Source organism: Crotalus tigris, unplaced genomic scaffold, assembly GCF_016545835.1.
Source record: "Crotalus tigris isolate CLP2741 ecotype Arizona unplaced genomic scaffold, ASM1654583v1 scf7180000020497.760770, whole genome shotgun sequence".
NCBI classification, from domain to species: domain Eukaryota; kingdom Metazoa; phylum Chordata; class Lepidosauria; order Squamata; family Viperidae; genus Crotalus; species Crotalus tigris.
In genome coordinates, this window is record NW_024098046.1 from 84415 (window position 1) to 91358 (window position 6944).

Here is a 6944-nt window from a genome sequence, read left to right on the forward strand (position 1 = left end):
GGGAGGGTCCCTACTGAGATGCTTTCTCCATCCTCATTCCTTCTGTGGGCTGAGACATCTCTTGTCTGACATTGCCTCTGCTGCTGTTCCGCCTCCTCTTGTCTCTCAGTATTATTCCCATAGAGAATGTGTTCCTTTGAGTCAGGGTTGTTTTGGGGACTCTTCTTCTTCCTGCTCCTGCTCCTGCTCCTCCTCCTCCTCCTCCTCCTCCTCCTCTTCTTCTTCTTCTTCTTTTTCTTTCTCCTCCTCCTCCTTCTCCTCCTCCTCCTCCTGCTCCTCTTCTTCTTCTTCTTTTCCTTTTTTCTTTTTCTTTCTTCTCCTCCTCCTCCTCCTCCTCTTCTTCTTCCTTCTTCTTCTTCTTTTCCTTTTTTCTTTTTCTTTCTTCTTCTCATCCTCCTCCTCCAGAAAAAGGACTCTTCTTCTTCCTCCTGCTGCTCCTGCTGCTCCTGCTCCTCCTCCTCTTCTTCTTCTTCTTTTCCTTTTTTCTTTTTCTTTCTTCTTCTCCTCTTCCTCCTCCAGAAAAAGGACTCTTCTTCTTCCTCCTCCTCCTCCTCCTCTTCTTCTTCTTCTTCTTCTTTTCCTTTTTTCTTTCTTTCTTCTTCTTCTTCTTCTCCTCCTCTTCCTCCTCTTCTTCTTCTTCTTCTTCGTTTTCTTTTTTTCTTTCTTCTTCTTCTTCTTCTCCTCCTCCTCCTCCTCCTCCTCCAGAAAAAGCAACTGGTCCAAGGTTACTCAGCTGGCTTTGTGTCTAAGATTGGATGAGAACTTGTGGTCTCCTATTTACTAGCCTGGTGCCTTACATGCTACATCAAACTGGCTCTCAAATATTACTCAGTTCTGGTTAAAGGGAAGCCAATGTGATATAGTGGCTAAGGTGCTGGACCAGGATAGGGAGACACAAGTTTTAGTCCTCCTCCATCAAACAGTCTCCTGGGGAACTTCGAGCTAGTTCCTCTCTCTCAACCAAGGAGCAATATGATGAAGTGGTGAAGGTGCTGGCCTGGGAGCTTAGATCTTGTGGAGGGTGCATCTGGGTAGGTGGGTGTGTGGTGGGTGTACATGCAAACACGTGCATGCATGCATGTGTGCACACACCTTCAAGTCATTCTTGACTCCTGGCAACTGCCTAGACGTCCCTACAGATTCACAAGAAGTGATAATATCACTTTATACTGTATTAGTGAGACCATTATTGGACTAATGCATACAGTTCTGGCCAGCAGAATATTAAAATGGTGTTGGGACCCTGAAAAGGGCACAGAGAAGAGCAACAAAGATGATAAAGAGTATGGAAGCTAAATCATATGATGAACAATTGAGGGAGCTAGATGTGTCTAGCCTATCAAAGAGAAGGATTGGGGGGGGGGACGTGATAATTGTCTTCCTATATCTGAGGGGCTGTTACAGAGAAGAGGGCATTGACTGTAAATATTAGTTCCCAACAAGGATCTGTGGGGGTTTAATCCAGTCTTGGACTGTAAAAGTGACCCACTTCAGAATATAACCAACTGGGGGCAACATATTAACAGGGAGTCCATCAGGATTCAGTGGAACAGGGAATAGACCTAAATCCATGATCACTAGAAAAGAAGAAAATCTATTTTGAAAAAATAGTAGACAAGTTTCTTTGGCAGAGAAAGTTATGAGTAACTGAAAACCTGTTTTTCACATAGATTTACCAGGATTCATAAAAACATGGCTTTGAGCACACAACATGACACATTTTGCAAGAAGCTCATAAAAACACATAAAAATCAAATTATAGCTCTCCCATGTGGGCCCTTCCTTGAGATTTCTTTATTCTTAGCCACAGAGAGGGAAAAAATAGATTTAAGGGCCTCCAAGTTTGTATCAGAACTTTAGTGTCTATTGGGGCAAAGTGAATAGCTGGCTAAATATCTGATATCTCTCTTAAGCTGAAAATGATGTTCAGATTTTTTTTTCTTTCTGAATTTCTCTACTTTCTTGGCACTGCTTCTCAGCTGTTTTCACTCAGACTTGTCCTACAGGCAAAAAAAAAAAAAATCTCATGAGGGCCTTAGAGCACAATAACGCCGATTGTAGCAGCTTCCTCTTGTGACAGTTATCAAAAATAGCTTGAGTAAGACATCCAAACATATCTAGCCATCCTGTTTGCTTCGGACATAACCCTTGGAACATTTTTTGTGGACTGCATTTGTTAAAGCAAGCATTTGTTTGCTCTTTTTTAAAAAAAAATAACCTTAGCCTAATTATCCAAATTGCACTTATTTTCCTAATTCCCAATGTGTTTTGGGACAGAGGGGCCCCAAAGAAAGGACACTGTACTTTTGTCCATTTGAAAGCTCAAATAAGTAAACTGATAGTTGCCCAATAGTTCTGAACCCAGGGATGACAGAATAGAGAGAGAGAAAGAGAGAGAGGGGTAGATAGATTGATAGAGGAGAGAGAGAGGGAGGGAGGGAGGGAGGGAGGGAGGGAGGGAGAGAGAGAGAGAGAGAGAGAGAGAGAGAGAGAGAGAGAGAGAGAGAGAGAGAGAGAGAGAGATGGAACAAACAATTCCTTAGGAGATTACAGCAATTTCTTGAGACCAATTCAGCCTGTGGGGCTACAAGCTAGACAGAGAAGTGCTATAATGGTTGAATTCTGAAGTAGGACTGAGAAAGTACAAGTCAAGTCCTATGACAAACCTTTAAAAGGAGTGGACAGGTTTAGCCTGCATAAGAAACGATTGAAGATATATAATGATCTACCTTTTCAGATATCAAACGGGTTGTCATATACAGGAGGAAATGGGCTTGTTCTCTGTTACCACCACCCCAAAGGCAGAAGTAAGACAGTTGGAACTACAGAGTGTAATCATCAATAGAAGAGAATATTTGTAGCTTCAGGTTAAACTGTGGGGTCCTTGCGGCTGTCTGAGCTTGGTTCTTTTTTGAAGATGCTTCACTACCCAAGTAGGTAATATCATCAGTGCCCCAGTTGGGTAATGAAAAGTCTGCAAGAAAACAACCAAGTTCAGAGATCAGCAAGGACCCCAGAATATATTCAGTTTAAATATTAGGAGAAATTTCCTAATAGTAAGATTTGTCAACCAGTGGAACAGGTTTCAGTATGGTATGGTATGGTATGGTATGGTATGGTATGGTATGGTATGGTATGGTGTATGGTATGGTATGGTATGGTATAGTATGGTATGGTATGGTATATGGTATGGTGTATGGTATGGTATGGTATGGTGTATGGTATGGTATGGTATGGTGTGGTGTATGATATGGTATGGTACAATGCGTCTCCACCTAAGTTGCATTAACAGAGGCATTCAATTGAGATTGGGTGAGGTACTAATACCATTCTATAAAGCCTTAGTAAGACCACACCTAGAATACTGCAACCAGTTTTGGTCACCACCCTATAAAAAAGATGTTGAGACTCTAGAAAGAGTGCAGAGAAGAGCAACGAAGATGATTAGGAGCCTGGAGGCTAAAACATATGAAGAACGATTAAGGAACTGGGCATGACTAGTCTAGTGAAGAGAAGGAGCAGGGGAGACATGATAGCAGTGTTCCAATATTTGAGGGGCTGTCACAGAAAAGAAGGGGACAACCTATTTTCCAAAGCACCTGAAGGCCAGACAAGGAATAATGGATAGAAACTGACCAAGGAGAGATTCAACCTAGAAATAAGGAGAAATTTTCTGACAGTGAGAACAATCAGTCAATGAAATAGTGTAGATTGCCTTCAAATGTTGTGGGAGCTTCATCACTGGAAGCTTTCAAGAAGAGACTGGACTGGACTTCCACTTCCGGATCACAGCACCTCAGTCATACGAAGAGACCTCTCTCTTTGTTGACTGTTTTCCCTCTGCTGGTAGACCCTTATGCGTGTCTTAAATTGCCCTGGAGAGGCGACTACCATCAAGGAGGCTTTGCTCAGCTGCAGTGGAGTGGCGGCTCCCCCTGCAGTCCGAGCTAACTCCATAGGGCCGACGGAGAAGAAGATCGGCCAGTAAAATGGCCAATCACTTAGCTGCGCTAGCCGAAGTCAGAAAATCATCTAAGCATAAAGAACCACCGTGGTGAATCCGGGTGAGATCTTTCCTCCCTCTCTCTGTCCTGACTATTTGCCTGTAAAAAGTTTTTGATCACTTCCCTTCTTAAGAGAGCAGCTTCTGTCTACTTGGGAAAGAAAGTTTTAAAAGAACTAAAATAATTAAAACTTTATTAACTACTTGATTTTTTTTCTGGATACCTAGGGGCCCTGAAAAAAATAAAAAAGAAACACTATATTTTTTATTTTATCTATTATATTGGAGATATTTGCTTTTGCTTTTTTTGTTTCCGGAAAGAGATAAATTTTTACCTATTTGGAAGAAAGAGTTTACAGTCCACTGAGGACATCTTGTGGCGAAAAATCCCATTACAACTCTATTTTCTTTTGCTATTTGAAGATGAATTTGACTTTCAAATAAAGGGAAAAGATAAAAGATTTGCAACAGCTGTGGTGAATTTGTTTATTAGAATTTTGGAGGTGGATATTTGTTGACCTTTTTGAAATATAGCCTTCATTAAAAGATCAAAGACTATTCTTGATCAAAGACTATTTCACCATTGAAATGGAGGAATCTTATCCACAGTTCGACTATGAACTTGGAAACTACAAACTATATGAAAGTTTATATCAAATCTTGGAGAAAAATCAAAGATGATATTAGAGAACCACAAATTGATTTTCAACCATCGGTTCAAAATATAGACCAAAGAATAACGGAGGAAGAACAGAGTAACCCTAGAGAGGTTCCTATTCAACAAAATATACAACTGAATGAGACAGAGGAACTGCACTTACAATTTAATTATGAACTTACAGTAGAAACTACTGAGCAAATTAATTCTACAAAATCCTACTTACGACCTATGGAGAACATTGATGATCAAAGAATAACATTAACTGAGCTATTTGATCTGCCAAAAATAACAGAGTTTGACATTCAGCTACAAGTTATTGAAAACTGTGATAATGTGGACAATCAACTAGCAACTACAATAAGGAATAAATAAAAAAAATTTCTTCATAAAAAAAAGAAGAGACTGGACTGCCATCTGTCAGAAATGGTGTAGGGTCTCCTGCTTGGGTGGGCAGTTGGACTAGATGACCTACATCTAGTCTCTTTCAACTCTGTTACTCTATTCATCTCTGGAGGTGTTCAAACATGCTTTAGTAGATCTTGCATCAAGTAGGGGATGGGCAGGATGACCTCTGTGGAACTATTCAGCTCTATTATTCTGTGATACTACCCCGGAATCAATGACTCAGTGGGTGAGCTGATGATTCATTTGGAATATGGCAAGGCTTTTGTTCTAGAATAAAGAATATGAATCTGCTAGTAACCATTTTTCATTGACTTCTCATTCAAAGGATCCTAATTCAAAGGTCTATGGAGATTCTCAATCATCCAGGTCATGGTTGTCCCAATGGTGCTTTTCAAAAGACAACTGGACATCTTGGTTGAAAGAGTTAAAAGAGTTAAAAGAGTTGGATAATGTGATTAAAGAGGTCATTTAATTCTGAATTTAAACTAAGTCTCTCAACAGCAGGATTTCTAGTCAGATGGGCCCCTGTAGTGTCTCCAAGTGCATATATTTGCTTTATTGTTCTGTGGTCAGGGGATTGTCTTGTTGAAACTTTTTTCTGTGAATTGTGGGACTGTGCTTGAATGAAACACCCTCTGGGGTTGTCATTCCTGAACTGCAAGTGGCTATCGAAACTTGCTTATCTCACAAGAACATTTTCAGAACTTAGTAAGCTGTTATTTCAGGACAACGTTCCATTTGGGCAAATAGAGAACTTGATACAATTTGGAAAGGTGAACTGAAATTCTGGCAGAGGAAGACCGAAGCTAACAAGATTGCTTTTTTCTGCCAGAATCCCCCAGCTGGCATACAATGCACTCTCTGTGGGACTGCCCTTGAAGACCACATAGAAACGACAACTAGTCCACAATGTGGTAGTGTGAATAGTTATGGGCATAGCTTAGTACATCTATGTAACACATCAATGCAGTTACCAGTAGCTATTGGATGCAGTTCATAGTGCTACTTTGCATCTGTAAAGACCTGTAGAGTACACTCAGCGGTGGAATTCAGCCAGTTTTCACCAGTTTGGCTCATTTTTGTTGCCCCAGCCCAGAATGGACATCTGAAAGCAGCATCTACACAGAGAACCGGTTGTTCACATATTTGAATCCCACCATGAGTACACTGTAGATTAGAACATGGATTGTCTACCTCCCATTATGTTTACCCTTCTAGTAAGATCCCATAGGATCCAGAAATGTGCCTTTAATATCAAAGCTTCTACAGCAATATTCCCTCAAAATCTGCAGAGATCCAGGCTTGTTTGCCTTCAAGAAAGCTCTGAAGATCTATCGAGGTGTAACCTATACATTGCACTTTTTGAATTAGTTGCTTTTCTTTTCTCCACTGGAATTCTTTCTTCAATTGTTCTATTGTTTTTCACCTTTCCTTTCCTTGCTCTTCCATTTCCTTCTCTACCCCTCTTTCCTTTCCCACTCTTTCTTTCTCTCGTTTTGCACCCTCTCTCTCTCTTCTTTGCCTGTCTTTTTTCTTTTTCTCTTTTTTCCTTTATTTCTGACTTTCTTTCCCTCCTTTCTTTCTATTCTCCCCCTTTTCCTTCTTTCTTTCTCTCCTCTTGTTCTTTCAGCCTTTCTTTTTGTTTCACCCTCTCTCTCCCTCTCTCTCTCTCTCTCTCTCTCTCTCTCTCTCTCTCTCTCTCTCTGTCCCTCTCTTTCCCCCCTCCATCCACCCCCTCCCTGCCCGTTTCTGACTCACTTTCTCCGTGTGACTTTTCTGCCTCCAAGGATCACACCCGCAGCCGAAGGAGGGCCGTTTACTCCGAACCCACCCAGTCAGCCAATTCGGGCTGAGGAAGGTGGAGCGTATCACGTG

General features: G+C 41.1%; 1 long non-coding RNA gene across 1 annotated transcript; it reads right to left on the reverse strand.

Annotated features, from left to right (window-relative positions):
- Positions 1-704: 704 nt before the first annotated feature.
- LOC120318845 lies at positions 705-6868 on the reverse strand. The gene is made up of 3 exons (XR_005559607.1): positions 6828-6868; positions 6044-6187; positions 705-2000 (listed from the first exon to the last, which is right to left on the reverse strand). It is a non-coding gene; the product is annotated as an uncharacterized LOC120318845 (long non-coding RNA).
- Between the last annotated feature and the right edge of the window lie 76 nt (positions 6869-6944).